This window comes from Macrobrachium nipponense, chromosome 43, assembly GCF_015104395.2.
Source record: "Macrobrachium nipponense isolate FS-2020 chromosome 43, ASM1510439v2, whole genome shotgun sequence".
Classification (NCBI taxonomy): Eukaryota; Metazoa; Arthropoda; class Malacostraca; order Decapoda; family Palaemonidae; genus Macrobrachium; species Macrobrachium nipponense.
Window position 1 is genome coordinate 22,756,695 of NC_061104.1, and position 15,110 is coordinate 22,771,804.

Genomic DNA, 15,110 nt, shown 5'->3' on the forward strand with positions numbered 1-15,110 from the left:
TTTCAAGTACAATTTATATAACCTGGACTTTTTTGGCTCGATCAGTTTGGGTAAGGATTTTTTAAGAGGGAATGAGCTCTCATAAAGTTTAAAAACACCAGCAAAGTAAGATTCATATACAGTATCAAAACTACCACTACGAACAAACTCACGAGGATTAAAATTAGACACAAGAAACCTAAAAGTCGTCAAGCTCCTCTGCTAAACGATCTCCTCACCTGAGCAACCCTACCTATAAGTTGGTTAGCAAAAGGCTTAAATGAAGCCATAACAATAAAATGGTCTGTAAGATCATAAGGGATAACGTAAGTGTTATTCACATTATCAATATTAATAATCCAAATATGGTCCAATAGGCTGAACCTTGTTAAAACACTATCGATGTTTATTTTGGTGGGTATTGTAACCAATGGCGTAAAGCCAATTTCAAACATACCATTAATAAAATTATCAATATATCCAAATTTACCCATATTAAGCAGATTGATATTATAATCACCGCATGCTATCACTTTCTTGTACTTAGCAAGTAAATCTCTCAAGAAGGATAAGTAATTAGAGACAAACGCATTGTTATTCTCAGGGGAGGAAGTAGGGGGATGGTAGAGAGCAGAGCAGACAACGTCAACACTGTTAAAGTTGAGTACAACTGTTAAGACCTCGAAGAGGTCATTTACAAACGAGAAATTTTCTAAAATTTTCGCCCGTATGCCATATTTTATAAATATCTTCACTCCTCCACCATAATGGTTTCGATATATATCATGAGAGTAAAATCCAGGAATTACATAATTTACGTCTATATCAGGAGATAACCAAGTTTCAGTAAAGATTACACATGAAAAACAGGGTTAACAGGTTAGCAAACTGTGACACAAAATGCATAAAATTCTTTTTACAACTTCGTATGTTCAAGAGTAATATATTAAAACCTGTAACAGTTACCATATTAGATATTAACTCACAGTCAAGATAATTACACAAGGGAGGAGAATAATTATCCAGATCTAGCGTCAGTATAGGGTAATCACCGTTTTCAAAATCAATAGAAGCCATCATTGATTACAATACAGTACTTACACAGCAACACCGGGTGTTTCAGCATTAACATTCAAATTATCCACAGCATCCATAACTGGCATTTCTTGTTGTCTTATATCTCGCAGTTCAGTTAGGGTTGAGACCCTGCGGACCCGGTCATTGTTAACGAACCTGACATGAGTAATGCCATCCAGAGTAAATACAGATTTTATCTTAGCTGGAAATTGCTTTTTTAACTGCCTCAAGTTATAGAATATTACCTGGTTAGATTTTGTTAAATATTCAGTTACATAAAATCAACAGGCCTACGCCAAACAAAAACTTCTTTCAGTTTTCTTCTGAAGATTGAAAAAGAAACCCACAAATTCAATTTGTAACTTGTTTACTTCTAAGTATTTACATTTAGTTTTACTCCACACTCGAGTACTTTCAGGCCCTTCTGTGGCCCATTCTCAAGAGATGTTTGGGATGTTAGCCTGGGTCAAGGCCCAGCAGTCTTCTGGAACTTCTTCTCGTTGTGCTGTCATTTATGCGATGGCTGTTCTGGTTTTCTTGAGAGTTGCAATCCCCTCTTGTCGCTCTGATATCCTGAGCTGATGGTCAATGGGATTCACCCTTGTGGTAAGGGTGTGGTCACCGAAAGTCTGTTGGGCAGGAAACCTAATCTCCAGGTCAGCAGGTCAATCTTAGCTTCTTTTAATATCAAAGCTCGGCTTATGGGATCTTCTGAGGTAAATCCTTTGTTTCCTTCAATTACTTTAATCTCTCTGATAAGTGCACCTTCTACTACCCTCTGTGACTTTTTGTTGCTTTTGTATATAAGCCTACTGTTTTTGAAATCCATCCTATGGTCATTTTCCCAACAATGTCTAGCTATAGCACTCCCCTGAGAGTTAAGCTGTACTGCCCTTCTATGTTCTTGGACTCTAGTCCTTATTCCCCTACCTGATTCCCCCACATATCTGTCTCCACAATCATTGCAATTGATTATGTATACCCCCGCTACATCATCTGTATTACTGTCTTCTCCTTCCAATTTATTTTTACATACTTTGTTTTTTAAGGTATTATCAAAGGTATATACAAATTTATATTGACTTTGTTTCATTTTAGGCAACTATTTTCTTGTTTTCTTTATTCCATGTACTCTCTACATTCGCTCTGTAAAAAAATTTTCTAGCTTTGTTGAGTGCCCTTTTTCTGAACCATTCCGGGTATGCTAATGCATCGAAGCTTTTATCGATGTAATTTATTTCTTGCTCTATCTTGCAAGGGTCACACGTTCTCATTGCCCTAAGAAATAAACCTGTTAGAACCCTTATTTTTATATCATGACTATGAAAAGAGAAGAAATGAATATATGAGTTTGTATGTGTGGGCTTTCTAAATGTGCTGAATTCATATCCGTATATACCTTTGATAATACCTTAAAAAACAAAGTATGTAAAAATAAATTGGAAGGAGAAGACAGTAATACAGATGATGTAGCGGGGGTATACATAATCAATTGCAATAATTGTGGAGACAGATATGTGGGGGAATCAGGTAGGGGAATAAGGACTAGAGTCCAAGAACATAGAAGGGCAGTACAGCTTAACTCTCAGGGGATGCTATAGCTAGACATTGTTGGGAAAATGACCATAGGATGGATTTCAAAAACAGTAGGCTTAATATACAAAAGCCAACAAAATTAGTCAACAGGAGGGTAGTAGAAGGTGCACTTATCAGAGAGATTAAAGTAATTGAAGGAAACAAAGGTTTTACCTCAGAAGATCCCATAAGCCGAGCTTTGATATTAAAAGAAGCTAAGATTGACCCTGCTGACCTGGAGATTAGGTTTCCTGCCCAACAGACTTTCGGTGACCACACCCTTACCACAAGGGTGAATCCCATTGACCATCAGCTCAGGATATCAGAGCGACAAGAGGGGATTGGCAACTCTCAAGAAAACCAGAACAGCCATCGCATAAATGACAGCACAACGAGAAGAAGTTCCAGAAGACTGCTGGGCCTTGACCCAGGCTAACATCCCAAACATCTCTTGAGAATGGGCCACAGAAGGGCCTGAAAGTACTCGAGTGTGGAGTAAAAACTAAATGTAAATACTTAGAAGTAAACAAGTTACAAATTGAATTTGTGGGTTTCTTTTTCAATAATAATAATAATAATAATAATAATAATAATAAATAATAAAAAAACTTCAAGGCCCTACACCCACGAATAGCAGAACAACTCCAGCATTGTATCTCAAATCACCAAGCACCCAAATGGATGACCACAGGAAGAACATCCTTAGTACAAAAAGACAAGAGTAAGGGAAATATAGCAGTCACTACAGGCCTATCACCTGCCTACCAATAATGTGGAAGTTACTAACAGGTATCATCAGTGAAAGGCTATACAATTACCTAGAGGAGACAAACACCATCCCCCACCAACAGAAAGGCTGCAGAAGGAAGTGTAGGGGCACAAAAGACCAGCTCCTGATAGACAAAATGGTAATGAAGAACAGTAGGAGAAGGAAAACCAACCTAAGCATGGCATGGATAGACTATAAGAAAGCCTTCGACATGATACCGCACACATGGCTAATAGAATGCCTAAAAATATATGGGGCAGAGGAAAACACCATCAGCTTCCTCAAAAATACAATGTACAACTGGAATACAATACTTACAAGCTCTGGAATAAGACTAGCAGAGGTTAATATCAGGAGAGGGATCTTCCAGGGCGACTCACTGTCCCCACTACTCTTCGTAGTAGCCATGATTCCCGTGACAAAAGTACTATAGAAGATGGATGCCGGGTACCAACTCAAGAAAAGAGGCAACAGAATCAACCTTCTGATGTTCATGGACGACATCAAGCTGTATGGTAAGAGCATCAAGGAAATAGATACCCTAATCCAGACTGTAAGGATTGTATCTGGGGACATCAGGATGGAGTTTGGAATAGAAAAATGCGCCTTAGTCAACATACAAAAAGGCAAAGTAACGAGAACTGAAGGATAAAGCTACCAGATGGGAGCAACATCAAACACATAGATGAGACAGGATACAAATACCTGGGAATAATGGAAGGAGGGGATATAAAACACCAAGAGATGAAGGACACGATCAGGAAAGAATATATGCAGAGACTCAAGGCGATACTCAAGTCAAAACTCAACGCCGGAAATATGATAAAGCCATAAACACATGGGCAGTGCCAGTAATCAGATACAGCGCAGGAATAGTGGAATGGACGAAGGCAGAACTCCGCAGCATAAGATCAGAAAAACCAGGAAAAATATGACAATACACAAAGCACTACACCCAAGAGCAAATACGGACAGACTATACATAACACGAAAGGAAGGAGGAGAGGACTACTAAGTATAGAGGACTGCGTCAAACATCGAGAACAGAGCACTGGGGCAATATCTGAAAACCAGTGAAGACGAGTGGCTAAAGAGTGCATGGGAGAAGGACTAATAAAAGTAGACGAAGATCCAGAAATATACAGAGACAGGAGAAAGACAGACAGAACAGAGGACTGGCACAACAAACCAATGCACGGACAATACATGAGACAGACTAAAGAACTAGCCAGCGATGACAATTGGCAATGGCTACAGAGGGGAGAGCTAAAGAAGGAAACTGAAGGAATGATAACAGCGGCACAAGCAAGTGAATGCCCAGCACTTGCACAGAACCAGTACAAAAAGAGGCATGATTCAGTGGCAAAAGCCCTCCACTGGAGCCTGTGCAAGAAACATCAGCTACCTTGCAGTAATAAGTGGTACGAGCACCAACCTGAAGGAGTGATAGAAAACGATCAGGCAAAGATCCTCTGGGACTATGGTATCAGAACGGATAGGGTGATACGTGCAAACAGACCAGACGTGATGTTGATTGACAAAGTCAAGAAGAAAGTATCACTCATTGATGTCGCAATACCATGGGACACCAGAGTTGAAGAGAAAGAGAGGGAAAAAATGGATAAGTATCAAGATCTGAAAATAGAAATAAGAAGGATATGGGATATGCCAGTGGAAATCGTACCCATAATCATAGGAGCACTAGGCACGATCCCAAGATCCCTGAAAAGGAATCTAGAAAAACTAGAGGCTGAAGTAGCTCCAGGAACTCGATGCAGAAGAGTTTGTGATCCTAGAAACGGCACACATAATAAGAAAAGTGATGGACTCTTAAGGAGGCAGGATGCAACCCGGAACCCCACACTGTAAATACCACCCAGTCGAATTGGAGGACTGTGATAGAGCAAAAAAAAAAAAAAAAATAATAATAATAATACTTTTGCTAACAGTACCTTACAGCTTCTATTGTTACTAAAGATAGTTAAAGTTTAAATCTGACTAAGTTTTGCTAACATTTTCTTTATCATAATAACTGACATACCATATAGGATAATAGAAAGGCCAAGTTCTACTTACAGAGGTCAAGAGTATCAACAATCCGCGAATGACCTTCAAGGAAGTCAAAAGGATGAGAAAAAACAAAGTACTTGATATCCTATAATCCTATCCAAGTGACCACAACAATATTTTTGAGATTATCCCAGAGGGTAGTCCCGGCTTGATCCGACTTGTTTTGTGACCCTATAGTGAGTCAGTTTTCTTTCATACACGACTTATATCTTTGCTATGTGTTTCTTGATAGTTAATTATGGGTTTCTATTGAAACTGTGCCTTTGTCGTGTTATAAGAAAAATTCTTGCTTTGCACTCAATCTGAAAAGAACCAGTTTCGTCAAAACACCCAATTTTTGCCTCAAAAAAGGCTATAGGCCTATTATTTTATTCATCTACTTATTTCAGAGAGAACTCGAAAAGCCTACCTTTTCATGTTTCACGATAGACTATAAGCCTATAATTTATTTATTTGTTTTTATAAAGAACTGGATAAAACTTCCTTAGGCTATAGGCCTATAATTTATTGATTTGTTTTAGAAAGAACTAGATAAAACCTACCTGTAGATATCAATAGTTTCTAAGCATAATTCTTTCTTCTACTATAGACTAGGCCTATTAACTATCTATTCATTTATTTCCGATAGAACTATATAAAGCCTACCTCTAGAAATCAGTGTTTTGGAGGCAAATATTTTCTTCCCTATATAGCACAAGAACATCTGATTCTAGACCTATATCACCATCTTGACAATGTTTTGGATTGAATATTTATAGTTTCCAGTCACATTTTTATCTTCTCTGGATGGTACTAGGAAAATAACTCTGGATCTGTTATTTTTCTATAACAAAAATACAAAAAATTACATAATCTAATTTTCTTAAACTTTAAAGCTCACTCGGCATATTTTAAACAGCTGGGCTAAACTGGTCTTGTGCCAGCAGCACGGGCTCTTGCTCTAAAAGAAGTTAGTAAAATTTGAAAGATTTCCTTTTATGGGAATATAGGAATATAACACTTACTTGGATTTCGTCTAGATGGGCGTTGTGTCTTCAAATTCCCTTTCTCCAGGTTAGGCCTACTGTTGAAGGCTCCAACAGGAACACTCAACTTCCTGGAGAAGAAATAAATGAATAAATACAAAAAGTATGAAGTGGAAATATACTTGAATTGAACAATAACGTGAAATTAGCAATATACGATAGTGGCTAAGATTATATATGTAATGTTTGGTTTTCTCTCTCTCTCTCTCTCTCTCTCTCTCTCTCAATATACGATAGTGGCTAAGATTATATATGGAATGTTTGGTTCTCTCTCTCTCTCTCTCTCTCTCTCTCTCTCTCTCTCTCTCTCTCTCAATAAACGATAGTGGCTAAGATTATATATGGAATGTTTGGTTCTCTCTCTCTCTCTCTCTCTCAATATATGATAGTGGCTAAGATTATATATGGAAAGTTTGGTTCTCTCTCTCTCTCTCTCTCTCTCTCTCTCTCTCTCAATATATGATAGTGGCTAAGATTATATATGGAATGTTTGGTTCTCTCTCTCTTCCCCATTAAAATTTTTTGTGATTTCGTAAGAAGAAAACTTCAAGGCTATGATATCATTTCCGTGTATACTCTGTTAAAGATTCATACGGAACAATCCCACAACAGGGGCCACTGATTTGGAATTCAATCTTCCAAAGAATGTCGTGTTCATAAGAAACAAGTAATAGAAGGTAAAGGGAAATACAGAGAGAAGTGATAACTTATCAGAAAAGGAAAGATGAATCGAATGAAAAACTTATCAAGAGATAGATATAGATTCAAGCAAATCATTAAAAATACAAGGAGAATTTTTTTAGCATAGCAAAGCTCCAGTTGCCCAAAGGAAAATATATGGTTATAGATATAGGTATAGTTATAGATGTAGTGATAGTTATAACTGAAAACAACACCAGCCTAAGCCTTTAGGCCTATACACCGTTGACTCAGTTCTGCAAAAGACGTTCGAGGGAGATTGAAGACAGAAACAAAAGATTATCAGGAATTCTTAAGAAATTACTTGACCTGACCGTGGTTAATCTTGGTTAATCCAGTACCTGGGTTAATCCAGGACAGATGTTCCTCATCCAAATCTTGACCCTGGGCACAAGAGCAGGTCTGGGTATGAAAATGGTTGTAAAATCGTTTTTGTTGTTGTTGTAAATATTATTATTGTTTAGTTATTAATACCTAAGACTATGTATGTATGTATATATGTATGTATGTATGCATGTATGTATGTATGTATGTATGTATATATATATATATATATATATATATATATATATAGAGAGAGAGAGAGAGAGAGAGAGAGAGAGAGAGAGAGAGAGAGAGAGAGAGAGAGGTGAATATATGAGTAGATATTATGCTGGATATGCATTAAAATGTATACTAAATGTATATCCTCCCACAGACACACGCACACACACACACACTACACACAAACACACACACGCATATATATATATATATATATATATATATATATATATATATATATATATAATACTGTGAATATGATAAAACATAATTTAATGAGTATAGTATTTTGCAGAACATAAAAATTACTTCATTAAGAAAAAAAAACAGCTCTAAAAGGTCAGGTAATACAAATGCCAGGCGCGTTTCACTGCCAAGTTCAAGTTATGTCACGAAAAAAACGAGCTCTTGAAGGTCAGCAGAGGTCAGCTGCATAGAAAGTAACATTTTTTTCTCCCTTATACGTTAATAAAGAAATCATTATCATGCAAATGTGTTTATATTATTATTATTATTATTATATATATATATATATATATATATATATATATATTATATATATATATATATATATATATTTGTATTAATTGTTTTTTCTATAAAGGACTTTTGGGCATAATAAGTTTATTGTGTTTGATGAATAAATAAATAATTAGTAAATGAAAAACAAAATAGCAAATAGATATATTATATATATATATATATATATTATATATATATATATATACATATATCTATATCTATCTATCTATCTATCTATCTATCTATATATATATATATATATATATATATATATATATATATATATATATAATAATACATACGAAGCTTGATTTTTTCAACGCACGAGGAAGGGTGGAGTTAAAGGTCTCTCTCTCTCTCTCTCTCTCTCTCTCTCTCTCTCTCGCTCTCTCTCTCTCTCATCTCTGCGAGGTAATTACCACAGCCACTGAGATGGAACAGTTACTCCTGGCGTGGCAATTATTCATTCTATACATGAATGTATAATAATAATAATAATAATAATAATAATAATAATAATAATATATTCACGTTATTAGAAATCTGGATAAGTCCCAAAACTGTTATAAGTTGTTGAGAGAGAGAGAGGAGAGAGAGAGAGAGAGAGAGAGAGAGAGAGAGAGAGAGATCGTGGTAGCGAGCTGGGAGGGCTGGTGGCAGGCGAGCTGGAAATCTGAAGTAGCCTTCCTTCGAGGCGACCTTGGAAATGGCCTCTCCTTCGCCTGGAGCAGAGAAGGGAGGCGCCCTTCTCTTCGTCTCATCTTCTTCCTTTAATAAATCTTTAAACGAATTCCACTGGACAACTCGACAACTCGTAGAGCCGTTACAAAGGCCATCCTTCTACTTGGCTTATTCCGCTGTTTTTGTTTATACCACGCAGGTGCAATGGTGAATTTATATCAATGATAATAATTATATAAAAAAAGAACGTTTTGATTGTTGGGAAATATAAACGAAATAGGTGCAAAGCGCAGATATTAGTGAAATGGAGCGGAGAGAGAGAGAGAGAGAGAGAGATGGTGCAAAGGGTTCAGCCATTTCATCTTGTAGTCCCATAGTATGTCAGCTTCTAATTTTAATGACTTCTTTACCGTGTTCCATTTCAACTATAGTCCTATAGCATTTTTCTTAATTCTAATCCATCTCTTTATGACCTTTTCAAACTGATCTTTGCTAAACTATTTCCGCTACGGCCTTTAATTTGACTGGTGAAACACATAGGTCTATTACCGTATCTAAATTGTATCCTCTGGTCCTTATCTTATCTGAAGTCAGAATACCATGTGTTTAAACCAAAATAATAATAAAAAAAATATTATTTAGATTTTGAATTAGGTAATTTGTTATAAATTTGCCATTAGATTTTTTTCGTAACAGCTAAAAGCTATAAGCCTAGCTATCGGAAACCAAACTTTGTCCCGATCATTCGCATATCTAAAATCCGAATTTCCTATACTTGAGAGATTACAAATTTAACAGACAGTCAATACAGAAGTTCGCTCCGGTTACACTGTTCATCACTGTCTTTTGGTTTATCGTTCGTGACAATCTTAAACCTTAAAATTATCCAGTAGAAGACGACCTTGGGCGCTCACAAAACACTGTACAAGAGAAAACCGCCGAGCCGTAACTGGTGTTCGTTTCTAGTTTATGAGGTACTACGTACTTCTGATTACATAACGAACATCCATACAGATGCAGGATGTCTGCTGTCTGACTCATCTTAAAATGAAAAGAGACATGGTTGTGGAAAATATAAAAATATACATATCTTTTCAGGTCGGAAATCTGGGCTAGAAGCTGGACTACTGCTAGACCTATATCATATAATAAAAATCTAGCTTCCTCAAGCACTTGCATGGTGCATTTCATTAGTTATTGCAATCAATTATTAGATTATTATTGTTTACGAACAATAGATCAGCGAATCAAAATAGCAAATTTGAGAATGAAATTGGGCTTTTATTGAAAAAAACACTAAGCCTATACCTACTTTCTCAATGCTTACGGAATGCAATTCATTGTTTACTACAACCATTATTACTGTTTTAACAATGGATTGACGAGAGTAAAGCGATGAAACATGAGAATTTTAATCTTCGCTTATATGAACAAAACACTAGGCATAGACCTACTTTCTCAACACTTACGGGATTACGGTTTACGAACGATACACCAACGATTTATAGCAGTGAAACACGAGAATAAAACCAAGCTTATATTAACAAAACACAACGGTTTTCAAAACCAGATTAGTTTAATCAATATGACAGCTATCATCATGCGGCCAGTTACTTCCAGAAAGTCAATGAGGAACCGACCAGTTCCTCAGTATTTATTTATCTCTATATTTCTCTACTTCATGGTCATATCTGGCTCCTCTGAGCGCGCCCATACATGGCTCATCCCTGGCCGCCCACAGTTCGCCCACTTTGGTGCATAAAAATGGATTTTCAGTATCTTACTTCGATTTCTATTTCCGTATTACGATGGTCATCTATTTAATTGTATCATGAGATCGTCTTCTGTTTCCATTTACGTTCCTAGCCTTACTCTCTTTACCGTTCACTTACTGACGTTCATCTCTTAAATGTTCGTATTCTCTCTCTCTCTCTCTCTCTATCTCTCTCTCTCTCTCTCTCTCCTTTGTTTACCCTTTCGCCTTGAAAGTCCACCTGACCTTGTTGTTGAGGGGTTGGGGGTTAGGTTAAACCTTGGAGGAATATTCTTCCAAGGGTTAAACCAGTGGACGTTGATCCAGAAATGAAAGGAAGGAGAGAGAGAGAGAGAGAGAGAGAGAGAGAGAGAGAGAGCTCTCAGAGCGTCCGGGTTGTCGCTCAAGCCACACCCAGTGACCTTAAAAAGAAGAACACACTTTGTTTTTATCCGAGTTTGAACGTTACGAAGGACCGGCGAACTTTGAAACGGAGCTTCGGAGAATGTTAATATGCTACGTGTTAGTTCTGCGTCTATTGTTTTGTGTGTGTTTTTTTTTTTATATGACGTAGATTATTTAGACGTACATTAAGAGAAGTTAAATGCAGGACGTTTGGTTATCGTGTTAACTGCTTTTTAAGGAGTTGTATATTCCACAACGTCGGTCAATCTTTCTGCTTGTCAAGAGAATTCCTCAAGAAAAAACTTTATGAATGATTTCACATAAATTTTATGGAGTTATAAGTTAATTCCAAAAGAAAGTGAATTTTATACTTTTCAGTTATTATCATTATAAAAAATTTTAAAAACGTTCAGTTATAAGTATGAAGAGCTATGAATACCCTACCACATAATAGCCAAGCGAGATGAGAATTGCATAGCACGTTTACAAATAAAACTTATCTATATATATATATATATATATATATATGTAATAACTATTATATATATATCTATGTAATATATATATATACAAAATTTAATTCCTCCATTTCCGTTACGAATTATAACTACACTTTTACAGATATTCCACTATTTTTACAAATCATTCTTGCATTCTTACGAATTATTCCAGCAGGCTAACGAATTATATTTGCATTCAAACGAATTATTCGAATTATTCCTGCTTTTTAAAAATTATTCCAGCACTCGTACGAAGTGTTCCTGCATTCGCACGAATAATTCCAGCAGTCTTACGAATCATTCCTGCATTTTTACGAATTATTGCACCAAAATAGGCATTAGTTCATTTTCACGAATGATTCCTCCAACACGAATTCGTTTCTCTCTACGAAAACCGAGAACAGTTTTACCCCTGGTCCCAGGGGCGTGACCAGTCCCCGCCACAGATATTTCCTGCCCCAAGGTCAGCGAGTTCTGGGGAAGATGTGCTTATGGGAGGATTTCTGATCCTTAAAAAAAAAGCAAATAAAATAAAGAATAGAAAAATAAAAATAAAAACGGCGAAACTATAAAAAAAAAATAGATCATTAAGCCACGCCCATCTACACTTTTAACTACATTGTCTTACCTCGAGGAACCTGATTTTAAACAAAGTTGTTTCTCTATGAAGATGGGACGTTTTTTTGTGTCGTACTGAAGATGGGAGGTTCTTTCTTTGAAGATGAGACCTTTTGGTCTTTGTCTCTCTCTCGCTGAAGATGGGGGCTTTTTCGTTTGAAATTTTTTTTTTTACTTAGTGATGTGGGCCTTTTTTCTTTCTTTCATTTTTTGTCTTACCGAAGATGGGACATTTTCGTGTGTCCTACTGAGTATAAGACTTTTTTTCTATTTTTGTTACTTGCTGACGATGGGATCTTTTTCTCTCTAAAAGGATGAGTCTCTCTCTCTCTCTCTCTCTCTCTCTCTCTCTCTCTCTTTTCATGTGTCCTACTGAATATGTATATATTTTTTGTTACTTGCTGACGATGGGATCTTTTTCTCTCTAAAAGGATAACTCTCTCTGTCTCTCTCTCTCTTCATAGATGGGGCTTTGTTGTTTGAGGATTTTTTTCTTAATTATATGGGACTTTTCATTTTGTTTCACTATTCAATGAAGACGATTTTTTTTCCCAGTGAAGTGTTTTTATTTCACTGCAAATGTGACTTTTACTTCCAAACATTGACGATGACATTTCTTTAATGTAATCCTCATACAAAATGAGAGAGAGAGAGAGAGAGAGAGAGAGAGAGAGAGAGATGGATATAGAATATACACGAGTGAATCAATTATACATATATATGTATACACAAAAACACACACACAACATAAATATATACATATATATATAAATATACAATTGTTACCTTACGTATGGTAAAGACTGACAACAAAAACATTAACACAAACACCAACATCAAAAACAAAGTATACATAAACAAGGAAACTGCCCTACTGAGTCAAAGGGTATTGACAAGGGCATGGAATCTCCCAAAGGGCATGGATTAACGTGGTCAGTGCATGCACTCCAATTCTATGATATGCCCTACAAGAACCTCACCCCAGGTCATACCCGGGTACCCAAGGCGGGTACCTATCATTCAAATAGCTTTATCTACGGGCAGATCGATTCACGGAACATCTCCAAAGAGGTTTTTCCTTTCTTTTAGAGACGAAGAAAGTTCTGGAAACTTAACAACCTTCCCAGAATTAAAGTGAAATTTTCGGCGGGTACTCAGATGTGACCTCAGGTAAGGGCCTACTATAACCCCACCCGCCAAATCTCGAGATTGTGGAGTAATCACGCACTGACCATATTAATCCTCGTCCTCTGGCAGATTATTTGATACCCGCGGTAATCCTTTTAATCTAGAAGGGCCAGATTCGGTCTGTATGGATACCGGTCTGTTGCTGACCGTAGTATGTACGTATGTATGTATATGTATGTATGCACGTACGTTACAATATTAGACCCAAAATAAAGCGAATTTTGCATGAACGGGCTGCATGTATAGTTTTGCATTAAAAATGGAAAGATACATGAGAAAAATTATATACAGTATATGGATACCTTGATATTTATAACAAATCATCATGGACCATGCGTGAATATGATGAATAATGTACAGGGTGTCCATAAAGTCCCAGTACCATTCTGAGCAATAAATACTTGTAATGGTACTGGGACTTTATGGGCACCCTGTATAATATCACCTATGACAAATCATAAACATGAGAGAGAGAGAGAGAGAGAGAGAGAGAGAGAGAGAGAGAGAGAGAGAGAGAGAGAGAGAGTAGGGTGGGGGACAAAGGATATTGCCCCTAAAAGCAGCCTATAATAATTCTGAACATTGTAGCATACTGAGAATAACGAACGGTACGAACTTCTCCATCCATCATCCTTTCCCTGATTGGTGCTACTGGGCAGAACCTCCAGCCTCTGGACAAATGACTTTCCAGATTAAATGTCACGTGTCATTGACCTGTAAGGTCATTGGTCGAGCTTTGAATCTTGGGGTTGGGCATAGTCGCCGAAAGCACAGAGCCACAGACTGTGGATTCTGGTCTCTGGAAGCTGGTCTGCAGGACAGTGTAGAGTAGAGTGCAGTCAGTCAGTCACCGTGAAGAGTCACGAAAGTAGATTGGTCCTTCTACGACCCAGGTCGACCTGAAGTCAAGTTGGCTGCTTTGAATACTGTGTTAATGTTCTCCGATTCGGTACATTCCACCTTCGTCCTTCTGTGAAAGCTCTTTAAGGGTGAAATTCCATTCAAACGCTCAAAAGAAGATATACGGCAGAGGTCTCTTGGAGCCAAGATAAGACAGCTTTCGGTGAAGTTGACCAGAACTGAGGTGAGTATTTCTCAAGTGTATTTTTTTGCTCTTGTTATTTTTTTTTAATAGGAGTCATAATGCTCAATTTATCTGAATTTTCGTCTAGGTAGATTCAGCAAGGAATCAAATTCGATTTATTGATGTCTTGTTGATGGGTTCCAGTACTTGCGTCTGAATTATAATTGTACGTTATAGTGAATACTATCATTTGATCAGACAAATATTAAGCACATTTATCAATGTTGCTTTCTTTAATATTCTATGACTAATGAGCAAGTCTGGTAAGTGTTTAGACATTTTAATTTCAAGCCTGTGATAAAATATTGTTAAGTTTTTTTTCGTTAAAACTCGTGCGATTTGTAAATATCACAACTCATTGTTTTTAGAATTACGGTACACTCTCGCGTATTTCGTAAATACCCGCCCTTAGTCACTGAGAAATGTTACTAAACGATTTTGAAAGCAAAATAAGGAATTGATCTGGTTTTTCGCCTCTTGGGGACGAACGTGAAAACAAAACAAAACTGTAAATATTATAAACAGGCCCCGGAAATGGTCTACTGTTTTACCACTGCGAGCATCAACACAGGCTCCATATTTATTTAGACAATCCCAGAACTTAACACTTAAATAGTCCTAT

At 36.8% G+C, this 15,110-nt stretch overlaps 1 long non-coding RNA gene across 1 annotated transcript in view; it reads right to left on the bottom strand.

Moving 5' to 3' along the window:
- Nucleotides 1-5,482: 5,482 nt before the first annotated feature.
- LOC135213828 (uncharacterized) overlaps nt 5,483-15,110 on the bottom strand; it is a 36,624-nt gene continuing 26,996 nt past the window's right edge. Inside the window, exons 2-3 of the long non-coding RNA XR_010314225.1 lie at nt 6,475-6,566; nt 5,483-5,772 (exon numbers count right to left, since the gene is read on the bottom strand). This is a non-coding gene — a long non-coding RNA (uncharacterized LOC135213828). The remainder of the gene's footprint in view (nt 5,773-6,474; nt 6,567-15,110) is intronic.